This window comes from Poromitra crassiceps (assembly GCF_964638095.1).
Source record: "Poromitra crassiceps genome assembly, chromosome: 21".
NCBI lineage: Eukaryota > Metazoa > Chordata > Actinopteri > Beryciformes > Melamphaidae > Poromitra > Poromitra crassiceps.
Window position 1 is genome coordinate 23,597,229 of NC_139638.1, and position 13,135 is coordinate 23,610,363.

The 13,135-nt window shown below is 44.8% G+C and overlaps 1 protein-coding gene across 1 annotated transcript in view; it reads left to right on the forward strand.

Annotated features, from left to right (window-relative positions):
• The window catches only part of brinp1 (bone morphogenetic protein/retinoic acid inducible neural-specific 1), a gene marked incomplete at both ends in the record, with an annotated part of 168,441 nt that overhangs the window by 90,495 nt on the left and 64,811 nt on the right, over positions 1-13,135 (forward strand). The window lies entirely within an intron of this gene.

A 13,135-nucleotide genomic window follows, 5' to 3' on the forward strand; every position in this document is an offset into this window, starting at 1 on the left:
AAGAAGGCAGAGAAAATGCCTTGTGGGATGTTCTAGTAGCAGGCTTGGAGAGTTAGCGAGAAGCCGTCCCTTCGTTTCCATGGAGCCAGAAATAGCAAGTCATTAAGAGACAGGCAGGTGATGGACAGATTAGGAAGCTCAGCACAGGCAGTCCCATGATGAAGACAGTTCATCCATACTGTCTCCTTCCTCCTCTCCGTCCCACCCGCACTCCTCCTCTTCCCCTCATTTTCTCTCTCTTCCTTCGCTTACATCCTTTTATTCTCCTCACTCGTTCAGGTTGAAAAACACAACTCGGGGATGCCAGGTGGTTATGAGAATATCTGGGAATATGATTATACTCTGCTCAGTGGTTTGAAAAGTAGAAATGAGAGCGCATCGATGCCACAAGGAGTTCTGTGAGCCGCATATGGAGCAAAACGTCATTTTTTGGTACATTTTCTACAACTAAAAATACATACAAGAATGTGACACTTTGTGACACTATTTTATACAACTGGTACTGTATTGCTTCTCCTTCGCCACTCTCCCACTCCTGTCATGTAATGCTGATACTAATGAAGGCTATGATAACTGTAATACTACGTACTTACATAGTTACGTATAGAGAGGCAAAGTGACCGCCCACTTCCTGCTTCAGCACTGTACCAGAGATTTTTATCCGCCATTTATTTTCCCATAGACATTTCGTAAAATGCTTGTAAAAATATTTTTACTTCGTCAAACCAAACGGTTCAGCTATATTTAGAATCGGGAGAGACCATCGAACATTTCACTGGGACCAAAACTTAAAAAAAACGACATTGAAAAAACATTTTCTTTAAATCCGCAATGTTTTTACGTTTTGGTCTGAGTGAAATGTTATGTGGTTTCTCCTGTTTCTAAGCATATCTGAACCGTTTGGTTTGAACAAGTAAAACTATTTTTATAAGAATTTTACGAAATGTCTATGGGAAAATAAATTGCGGAGGAAAATCTCTGGTACAGTGCTGAAGCAGGAAGTAGGCGGTCACTTTGCCTCTCTATTGCAAGAAAGGCTAGTAGTGCATTAGGACATAGATACAATGGGATACTGTAGATAACCATATGTGCACAGTTCACCCCCCCCCCCCACAGAGATTGCACGTAATGTTGAAACATTTCATCAGACATTACTAATAAATTAATTGCACGTCATTAGCAAAGTTAATATTGCATCCATAATTTTCATCCACTGAAGTTCCATAATATACTAAGGGCCCTATCAACGGCACAGGCAGTCAATGGCACAGGAGGGTGTAGCTAAATCAACTAAAAAGTCAATCGCTATTGACTTTTGAGTTGATTTCTGGTCAGAGGTGCGTCCTCTGCAGGAATAAATTATCAGCGGGTGTCTTAAGATCTGGAGTGAGTCAGGCCAATCACATCAGCTCCTCTGACGTAGTGACAGTTGAAAGTACAGAGATGAAAGTCCAGGCCGCCTTCTCCCGAGAAGAAACTGATCTACTTGGTGGTGTAAAGTAATGTACTGTATATGTATGTATAGTAATTAATATATGTATAGTAATGATGTATGATGTCCGTTGCAGCCTACAGGCCTATCTCTATTGCAAATTAAAAATGCAGTGGTTCAGGCACTGCCTTTGGGAAACCCATAGATCAGAAGGAGGCATGAAACGATATGAGGATTGGTGGTGGGAATGGCGGGTCTTGAGGGAGTTCAGCGAAGTCGAGTGTAGACAGATCGTTGGAGCTGTGAGATTTACTTTACCAGTGTGTCCATAGAGACACTGCGTGAAATAGGCCACGCCCATCACGGGGGAAAGCTCTCTCCAGTCACTTCCATACACCAGCGTCATTTTCCTTGGATTAAACATAGCTAAAAGCTGTTGTGTGGTGGGGCTGCGCAGAAAACAAATGTAAAAAATCGCCAGTTAAAGTTTTTTTGTACTAACCGAGCAAAACAAGGAAGCCATTGAGAATTGGCGAGAAGAAAAATGTGGATCTAGCTGTCAAGGAAGTAAGTTGGAGTGTTCATCTTCCGTATATATGATCTTTGTGGTGCAACACGTGACATAGGAGAAGAACGCCATGGTTGGTTGGGGGGAGTTTTTGTTTCCCCCCGTTTTGGGCGTGGTTTCTGAATGATGACGCGCTCCGCAGTGTCTCTATCGAATGTTGTGACCTGGGCTTTTACACCCGTGTGGAATAGCCTATATATACCTTGTTACAGCCAACCACTTATATATGTGCACAAAGAACCAAATAGATGTGTGTACTCATTTTGCAACAGCCTGACGCTAGTTGTGCAAGACTTAATCAGGGTATACCAACATTGGGAGAGCCGTGCATGGCCACATCCCTCAAATTCAGGGGACTGTGAAGATGGGTGGTGTGCGTGATCGATGGTGGTGGGCCGGGCTCTGGGCCAAGATGATTTATTTATTTATTTATTTATTTGGTCCCAGCCTCGCCCCGCTCTAATTAGAGGCTGCAGATGGAACACACTGATACTGGTCCCCCTGCCTTCAGATGCCTATTAGGGATCTTGCCTATCAATTGAAAGGGATGCAGCCCCTTATCCTAAAAACAGTTGTGAATGACACACGATGGTTAGAATCACCGCTTGATCTAGCCCAGTACAGACTCTCCTTACTGGCATTATTGCCTTAAAAAGGATGGCTTTACCTGATACGTCACAACGCGTCACAACGGAGCTGCGGAAGTTCTGCTCGAGATGTGTGGAATGTGCTCCGAGGGCGGCTGTTATTGTTGATTTTTTTAAGTATGTGCACATAGGAGAATGCAAGCCTTAACGAGCCTCAATGACTTGCAGCTGACGGGGGCGGAGTTTCTGCAGGAGGATTTAGACAGAGACAGAAGAGAGAAGGTAAACACTGCCCATGTGCTTATATTACTGAGATTATATATGATACAAAGTGGGTTGATTACCGGTAAAGCCATCCTTTTTCCTTTTCTTTTTTTAAATATTTTTTTCCCGATTTCCCGCCGCCATTTTTATCCCCCATTAGTGCTAATTTTAATTTATTTATCCTGGTTGCTGCTCCACCCTCTGCCGATCTGGGCAGAGCCGAAACTGGCTCCATGCTTCCTCCGAGACATGGGCAGTAGCCAGCCGCTTCTTTTCACCTGACAGGGGAAGCTTCACCGGTAGGACATAGTACGTGGGAGGATCACGCTATTCCAACGAGTTCCCCTCCCTCCGAACAGGCGCCCCTAACGACCAGAGGAGGCACCACATCAGCGACGAGGATATTGCATGTTTTGGTGTGGGGTTCCTATATGAAGGAAACCCCCAGGGGGCACGGGGAGAACATGCAAAAACTCCACACAGAAAGGCCCTTTTGACGAGCCCACCCGGGCGGTGGGCACTCGAGGACATGCGGACGCCGGGCACGCACTCCTTCAGCGCTCACAGCGTCCCAGGTGGGAATCGAACCCAGGACCTTCTAGCTGTGAGGCGACAGCGCTTACCACTGCACCACCGTGCCTCCTTGTAAAGCCATCCTTCAATCGCATCAAAAACGTACACATGATATAAGAACATGTCTAAAAGTTTTGTGTGATTTTGGAGAGCTCAATATGGGCACGACGACGCGCCTCCACCAACTAAAGCCATCAAAGTAGCACAGAAGACGATTGCGCCTTGCAGCTGGCGATGCGAGAGCAGATCCTTGTCATCCTTGTCAGCAAAACGACTGCGCTGCTACAGTAGATTGCCAGTGAGACACGCTCTACTGCGCCTGCTCTTCTCCCACTTCAGCGTAGGCGAGGAACAGGCCTGGTGCCTGATGAAGTGACGCCCATGCGCCATTATAGGGACCACCTAAGTACCACTTCTCTGGTCCTCTGAAGACTCTTCCATGACAGGTGTGTACATAGCTGATTATGCATGTGACTGACAAGAAACTAGATGTATCTGTTATCAAGGATCCATATATTAATGTAAAGAGAAAGTAGCAATGTCATTCACTCTGACTGTCACGCATAAGCTCCTCAGCACACCTGGAGCCGAGTGCACCAGCCGGGCGTAAAAAAAAAAAAGTCGGTCTTAACTGTTACGCCGGTCTTAGCTTCGCCCGACTTTGTGATTTGAATTGACACCGAGTGCACCGAGCCTGACTTACCACGGTCGTAGCTGCGCGCGGACGTGCGTGTCCACGTGAATTCGTGCTTGTTGCCAAGCAACACACTTCTCTCAGACGAGCTGGAGACAGCTGACAGACAGCTCCAACTCTGCTCAAACTTATAGAGTTGTATTCAATGCCTATGCATTGAATATTATGTTCTCACGGCTAAATTTAACAGCGCCAACACAAACAAACAGAAACACGACGCATGGAATTTGATCACAAGTGCAATAATGAATGCGATGGCAGACTGCGCACTGCGGGGAGTTGACAAAGTCAGCAAGAAAGTGAAAGATCTTCCGACGCATCAGCTTTTAATAACCCGCCGACAAGCGGAGGTCCTGCGCCCAAAACGTCCATTTACAGCACATATCGATCGATGTTTTTGGAGAAGATTCCCCCGCATCACAGGACTGAACGGCATTGACAGCACAGAGGTGTCAGTCCCGACAGCGCAGATCAAGATGAGACAGCTGTCAGTATGAGTACGCCTTGGGTGTAACTTTTACGCCTGCTCCATACCGGACGTAAAAGTTACACCCAGGCGCAACGCATACAGGGCTTAAGACTACATGGTGCACTAGTCATAAAATGAAGTAAGTCGTAACTTTCAGTTCCACGTCGGACGTAACGTTACACCTAGGCGGTACGCCCAGCTGGTGCACTCGGCTCCTGGATGTACCGAGGCTGCATTGCTTGTGTCCCCAGGATGAATTTTGCACTTTGAGGCACAGAGACGGTTGTGCAGACAAGATAAACCTCTTAATTTCCCTATATTTTGGGTGCTTGGGGAATACATTTGTTTGCCATTTAAACAATACAGAAGTGTAAAGAAATGATCTCAAGCGCATCATTTTTGTTTACTCGGTTAGACGCTTTTCTTGATGACAGATGACAAGTGCGGGAGAAGATGTTCCAGAACCATGGTTCCTGACTGTGGGCCTGCGATACAGTAAAGGGCCCGGTGGGATTCTTCCACACTGTTGTGTTCTGCTTAATAATCCAAATCCTCTAAGTCCCCCTTGGCCCCACTTCAGTCCCAGTGATTGCTCCTTGTATTTTTATAACGTTTCTACTCCATTTTCCTAAGCTGCACGGCACACACACAGCACTCGCATGGCGTGGCGCGTGGTGGAGAGAGAGAAGCAGAATGAGCATAACAAGTGCCTTCATACCATTCTCCTAAGGTCATTGAGATTACCAGGGTCAGTCACTAATCCCTCCAGCTGGGTATGTCTGTTCTCCATTTGGAATAATAGCTCTTTCAGTGGAGAGGACTGACTGTATAATAAACCGTGACTAGCTAACACACACGCTTATGCCGATCCGAATGGAGTGTGATCTGTTAAATGAACACTCCGCCCATTTTCAACCAGCTACATATCATTGCAAAATCAGTCATATATCAGAAAACTGTAAACAGTTTTGCAGGCATTCATTTCGTTTGACAGTTATTGAGAGTTGATTTGAGTTAAAGGGTGTGGACCAGTGATGTCATTCATGCACAAATGACACCACTGGTCCACACCTGAACTCCAATCAACTCTCAATAACTGTCAAACTAAAATAATGAATGACTGCAAAACTACAGTTTTCTGATATACTACTGGTTTTGCAATGATACATAGTTGGTTGGAAATGGGCGGAGTGTGCCTTTAAGTCACTAGCATGTATGAGCGTGCTTGAGGTCAGTCGTGTGCACGTGTGTTTTTTGGCCCGTCAGAAGAGGGCGCCGCAGAGGACAGATATTCACTTTGCTCGGTCACCGTTGCATCACGTAACGTGACCTTTTTTGCAGGAAGTAATTAATTCGGCGATAAGAACAACAAAAAGGGGAGGAAAAAGAGCCCTGTCAGCAGCCATCCAGATAGCAGAGTGTGATAGGCAAGAGACCAGCGGTGTAATCAATCTCCACGTGCTGCGCTCTGCTCTGCTCTGCGCCGCTACATCAAGTGCATCTCAAAGTGCCCTGCATGGCAGCACTGAAACACAGCAGCTTAGCTTGGATACTGTTGCTCTCTAGCTGGCTGAAAGATTCAGTGGGATGGTAGTGTGTGTCTCATAAACTGTATGAGTCAGACATTATAGCACTATGTTAGTAACACACAGGATCAAATATGTATTGTATTGAGGGTGGTTTGAGGAAATGTGGGGTGACATACACTATTCCAGTGATACTCAACTTATATATATATATATTGACAATGACAAATGACAATATATATATATATATATATATATATATATATATATATATATATATATATATATATATATATATATATATATATATATATATATATATTTTTTTTTGTCATTGTCGATATATATATCATGTCATTCTGGCCAATACTCCACTTCTGCTATAGAATTTCAGTCTGGAATATGGAATATCTTTCAATAATCTATGATTTAGCTGCTAAATTGTCAAATACCGCTGTCTGCTTGCTACCCAGGCACTTATGTATGTACTTAACCTAATTAACTATCCGGTGTGCACAACATTGTCAGACTAAACTCTGGCTGACCCAAAAACCTACAATTCGCTACAGAAAAATGTATTATTGTTTATTTATTAACTGGCCCCTGGCCTTCTATCATTTCACGAAAGTGGCCCCCGGGCAAAGCAAGTTGAGTATCCCTGCCCTATTCAGTATATTGTCTCATATCAAATGTGACTTACGGCTGAAATACACGGGACGCGGACGTGCCGTGAGGCGGAGGTGGGGCAGAGCCCCCCCCCCTCCCCCCCCCACACACACACACATACTTGCTATACAGAGTGTGTCTTCTTGCGTGCCAGCCATGTTTTTCGGAGCAGATTTCAAGTAGGCTCTTGTGTGGCGTGTTGAGTTTTGCCAAGTGATAATGCAGTTGGTTATGGAGGGTTTGGAAGTGTGGGCTATATTAACTGCTACTGAATTAATTAACTTAGATTGTTTTAACTACAGGATCATTATTATGATTTATTTATTTATTGTAGTGGGCAATGTAAAAACACCCACGGGGGTTTCTGTGCTGTGTCGCATGGCCTCTGGTACAATGAGGTATATATAGGCCCATAATGTTGAAAACAATTAGCCATGTTGTTGAGGTGTTGGGGTACCCCCCAAAACATTGCCTAAAGGGCCATAAGGCTGAATCGCCGTGGGCTACTTGCACTTGTTAATCAGATTATACACAGTTCTATGGAGCTTTGACCTGTTTTAGAGCCACATAGCCATGCGTAGAGAGAGACAAATAGACCACCCGTGCGATGCCTACCCCCCCCCCCCCGGCGCGGGTGCGTGCTAGCTGCTTCCGTGTAGCGGCTTCTCGCGATTATAATGCTGATGGCATTCTGTGCGGCGGACGTGTCCCATGTATCTCCGCCATAACAGCACGAGACTGTTATGTGTGCATTAGCTCCATATAAATTAGCGAGATTTATTCCAGAGGAAACCCACTGAATACTAAGATTTAGCAGCTCTTCTTCCACTGTCTGTCACTGTCTGCCTCTCGCTGGGGTTTGTACTTTATCCCTCAACACTCCCACATCAAGGGTAAGATATACATCTGTCTAATTTCTTGCTTGTCAGCCCACCATCTGGCGCGGCATCAACATTAAATACAGGAAAATGGTGTCACATTGTCAATCACACACACAGACGCACACGCGTGCACACACACACACACATACACACACGCACACACACACACACACGCACACGCACACGCACACACACACACACACACACACACACACACACACACACACACACAGTGTTACGGTAGAGAGCACAGCCTCCTGAGGACACAGGCGGCGGACATCTTGGAGACAGATTAGTCAGTCTTGTTTATCCATTAGGCTGCTCTTAATATTTTTCTCAGGCTCAGTATGATTACAGACGCTCTCCGTCTTTGACACACAATTTGCCTTAAGGGCTTTTTAGTGATTAGGTTTCATTACAGAAGTAACTTACAGAAAATCAGTCAAATGTAACAAAAAAATATATTAGTCCTATTCCTTGCCAGAAATGGTCAGAGTTGTTGTGCAAAATCAGCACACAAGCAGAATAAAATGGTGGCATGTTATGTTTCTGCAAAGCACGCTTTAGGATCGGTCAGTTGCATGAATAAGCAGCAGGTTCCTATCTGGTAACTGCATTTTATCCAAAGCATTTTATATCCAAAGCGCTTTACAATGTGCCTACATTCACCCATTCACACACCGAGGGCGGCCAGCTGCCACGCAGGGTGCTGGCACAGCCATTGGGAGCAATTTGGAGTTCAGTGTCTTGCCCAAGGACACTTCGACATGCGGACTGGAGGAGCCGGGGATCGAACCACCGACCTTCTGATTAGTGGACGAGCCGCTCTACCTCCTGAGTCACAGCCAGTCTGTTTAAGTAGCGATGAGGCATGCATTACATGATTCAATCAACATTATCCAGAAATGATAATGCATGTATGATCATGATCAGCACTGAATTTTTAGGACCAGGGCTGACAACCAACAGACTCAATGCAGCTCGTTACTCGACACTACTTGTCGCCACGCAGTACCTTAGAACAGTGGTTCTCAAATGGGGGTCCGGGGACCCCCAGGGGTCCGTGGCACTTGGCCAGGTTGTCCGCAAAAAAGTTTTCAGGAAAATAAAAATCAAAACTTTTTTTGTGTGAAAAAGCTTCATAGCTCAATGAAAATATTTGATCCTTTAAATCTAAAATGGTTCATGGATTACATTCTAATCTAACAAACCTATCAATTTAAAAGTCACAGTGGAAACAATTAAGCTTAGCCCAAAATCACAAATCAGAATGAGGGGGTCCCCGGTATATTTTCTATCTTGTAAGGGGTCCTTGTCTGAAAAACATTTGAGAACCTCTGCCTTAGAATAGACATAAAACATAGAAGTAGTTGTGATCATACGTGTCAAAATGAACTGATCACAACACACTTTGTAACAGTCAGAGACAGCCTAACCCAGAGACACAGCAGCGAGAAGAGACTTTGTAACAGTCAGAGACAGCCTAACCCAGAGACACAGCAGCGAGAAGAGCGTTTACACAGTTCACATGCATGACAAACAATATGCAGCACGCTGCCAGGAAGCCATTCTAAAAAAGTCGGCAGAGCCATAATTAGTGCACTACTTCAAGTCTTCCAGTTTCACTGTGGGAATAAAACACGGCCTGGACCTTTTATAGAGATGATGGGGAGTTGTGAGCGTATTGCTGGAAGAACTCTTCTGAATCAGCATAATATACCGTCGACTGGATGAGCAGATATTGTTCATAATTACAGTGACCTTTACCATTACCCTCGTCTTGTTTAATGCCTCCGTGATTCAAGACTGCACCCAACGTTTATGCTGGCTTTCTTAACTCTTTCCCAGCCTGGCTGCCATCGGCCCATCGTCATTCGATTAGTTGTCCTTTCAGCATATAAGTGCATATAAACGATGCTAGAACACTTCCAAGGATGATGTACACTAAGACCAGTGTTTTCCCCTAGAACATTTTTCAGGCCTGGAGGGATTTTAAAACGACCGCAACGGTGGGGGCCCTCGCTGGCGACGCTAAGCTTTTAGCTAACCTGTTCGCATCTGTGTTCGCAATGGCATCCCAAGTATCATCATACTAATATAGGATACGATGCGAACAGTTGTATTATGGGATGTGCGTTTCCAGGCAACGACACACGTTGACACGTTTTGGAACAGCGCTGCACGCTGGCACAATGCTCCTAAAAGCAAAATGCTTATTGTTTGGAATGATTTGGCATCTTCTATTACTGTCAACACTGTCAACACCAGTATTGTTGTATTGTAATAATATGCCATAAAGGTTTATTGAAATTTGGGGGAGAGCAGAAAAAATGTATTTATTTATTTTATTCTTTATTTTTTCCCCCTGGCCTGGCGGGCCCGCCAGGCCTGTAGAATGGTAGGGGAAACACTAGAGGTATTGCTGATTTGTGGCATTAAAAACGGATCAATGAAATCCAATAAAAACCGAGATGTGAACTGGCATTACCTGGAGTAAATGTTGAACTCATTGATGTACCCTTTAAGTCGTTGAGTAAAATATCTACAATCTAATAATGCCTGTGAAGAAAATCCTATTTAATAGTGTGATCAGACTACTTTCAAGATAAGAGTTAAGGTACGGATGCATTTGAGTAATGTTACCTCAAATATAGTATTCATTGTCAGGGGACGGAGATGTAGGGTATGAGGACGTTATATGAGCTATAGATGGTCGGTACATTGTCTTCAAACCTCCTCTGGGTGGAGCTATAGATGGTCGGTACATTGGGTTCAAACCTTCTCTGGGTGACTTATGCAAGACAAATCGCTTGTGATAACTTTGTTAGTTTTCTCATACTGGCCACATCGATGGTCTGCCACAATAACGGCATGGACCTCCCATGAGAAGGAAGTAGGTTTATAAAGAACTTAATTGAAGAGAATCCATCAATTTGCCAACATGTCCTAGTTTGAGTAAAATTGTGTCTTAAGTGATGAAGCAGTTTCATTAGTTTGCCTTTGAGCTGTTTGAGGGTGAAGAGATTCTCTGTGATGCAGGTGAGCAGACTGGATGTGCTCTCTGTCTTGTTTTATCAGTTGATGAAATGTGAAATAAACAAAACAAAGTTAAGATTGACTGTATGAGCAACACAAGTTTAGTCAGGAAACTATAGCTGGCTTAAGGGAACAATCACCGTTTGTCCTAGTCTCGCTTTTCAGCCTCTCCCCTCCCTTCCGTGAGAGGAGTCTGGCAGCGCTGGTCTACATTCTGGAATTGCGGGGGGGAAATGCTCCGTTAGGTTTAACCAATCACACTCGTCTTGGGCGGCGCCTAGCGGCAGTGCCCTTGCAAAATAGTTTCCAACAATCCAAATCTTCGTCAAAACTTGCCATTCTCAGCATGTATAGCAAGGCCAGCGTTTTCACTGAGGCGGCAGGGCACTATTTACAGCGACACACAGGGAGGAGGGAGCGGAAGCCGCTCTGATTGGCATGGTCGGAGCCAATGACAGAGCTTGTAAGCGGGTAGCGGAAATCCGGCAGCGACTGAAACGGTCGCCTCCAATGGGAGAGCAGCTGTAGAGCAGGGGAGGGCTTATGCCAGCAGCCTGTTTCCATGCAGCCAGACTCCTCTCACGGAAGGGAGGGGAAGGTGGCCAGTGAAACTACCGTTGTCCTGACTAAAATCTAGTAGGAGTTTCTTCTTTCTTTTTTAATGTGTGGTGTTTGGGGGTTATATCATTAGAGAATTGCATAAATCCGTTACAAAAACAATTGCAAGTTGCAACTACTATATTGCTGCCTGCAGAGCGTCCCACTATTAGAGAAGGTAACGTTAGTATTCTGTGGTGTGAGCCAGAGAAACACATTTGGAAACCTCAAATGTAAATATTTGCTAGTGGGCCTTTGCTATAGTTTGCAGCTTCCCTAACTATAAAAAGAAGAAGGGGACAAAGGTTTAATGAAGAATACAGGTCACCGTATTCTGATATAAAATTAATATAAATTGGATTTAGATTGTGCTGCCAGGTCCTTACTGGAAACAATCCTATTAAAAGAACAGTCTCAACAACTCCGATCATTCTTATACTTGAGGAGGATATTGAGTTCTCCATACAGGGACTCTCTCATTTCGTTCAGTTGCAAACATAGAAATTCACATAAATCATCGCTTTATCACTGAGGTGGTTTATTAGCTATACTATAGAATAAATGACTGATACCATGGATATGAAGTAAAATGATAATGGGTCCAGACAATTATACTGTACATTGGAAAACGCAGTTTCAAGATTGCCACAATTTCAATATGGCTCTATCTGCAGCAAATAACCCAAAATGTTAAGCGTTTGGATCTAGGGAAATCACAGTGTACTGTAATGTGCTCAAATAGTGGTGTCTTGTGTTTTTACTATTGGCTCAGTCAGACAAGCATCCACTCAGGTGATTTGTGAGATGCAGATTCAACAACCTGTAAATAAATGCAAAAAAATATATATATGAACACATCTAACGGCTTGGAGAAAATAACTTCCCTCCTTAGACAAGATTATTCCACTTCTGTTATATTCAGTTCACCTTCTCACCTCTGCTGTATACATATTGAATACATACTGTCTATAATCTCTCAGAAGTCTGCAGGGGGGGGGGCAAGTGCCAATCTCGTTGCAACAGCTGATGTAAAATACTAGTACCGTACAACTAAAGCGCATTGAGTTTCAGATTCTACTGGTAGTAAGTACTATAAGTGTATGAGTCCCAAACATCTGTTTGTGACAACGGGGGAAACAAAATACTTGAGGTTTTTTGGTAAGATTATTCTTTTCCCCCCGTCGTTAATCTCCTTTGCTTAGTATCTCATCTAGCTTCTTGGAGCCACGTGAAAGTGCTATTACGCACTGCCGGAGAGATCTTAATGAGCAATGGCAAGTGCAAAGAGAGGGGAATGACTGCTTTCTTTCTTTCTTTTCAAGAGCCAAGTCTTAAAGGTCTTAAATATAGAGGGGCGGGACGTCTGAACAGCCTAATTATCTCTTTTGACTGTAATGTGTGCTGGCCAACAGGGACCACATCACAAACTTTAGAGGAGAGTAGTATTTCTGCAGTGCCACCAAGTACTGGTACTGCATGGTATCCACCAAGATACCATCACGTCGGAATGAGATGTTTGGAGCGGGGGAGTCTGGTGCAGCGCACAGGTCGTAGACCTGGTGAGACGAGGGAGGAGCCCGGCCGGGTGGCAACCCACAGAGCCCGGTCCCTCTACGTACCAGAGCCCTCCCCCTCCCCCGGTCCCGGCAGAGTAGTTCCGGAGCAGCGGATTGAGTGGCCCTGACCGCGTGACCACCTTCGACCCTCCCTATAGGGCTGACCGTGGGTAGCTACTGGGACGTAAGTTGGGGCTTGGCCAGCCCCGGCTGGGTCACCTGGGCGAGGGTGTATGATGTTGCGAGACCCGAAACATCCTATGACCCCAGGGTACATCACTGAGGA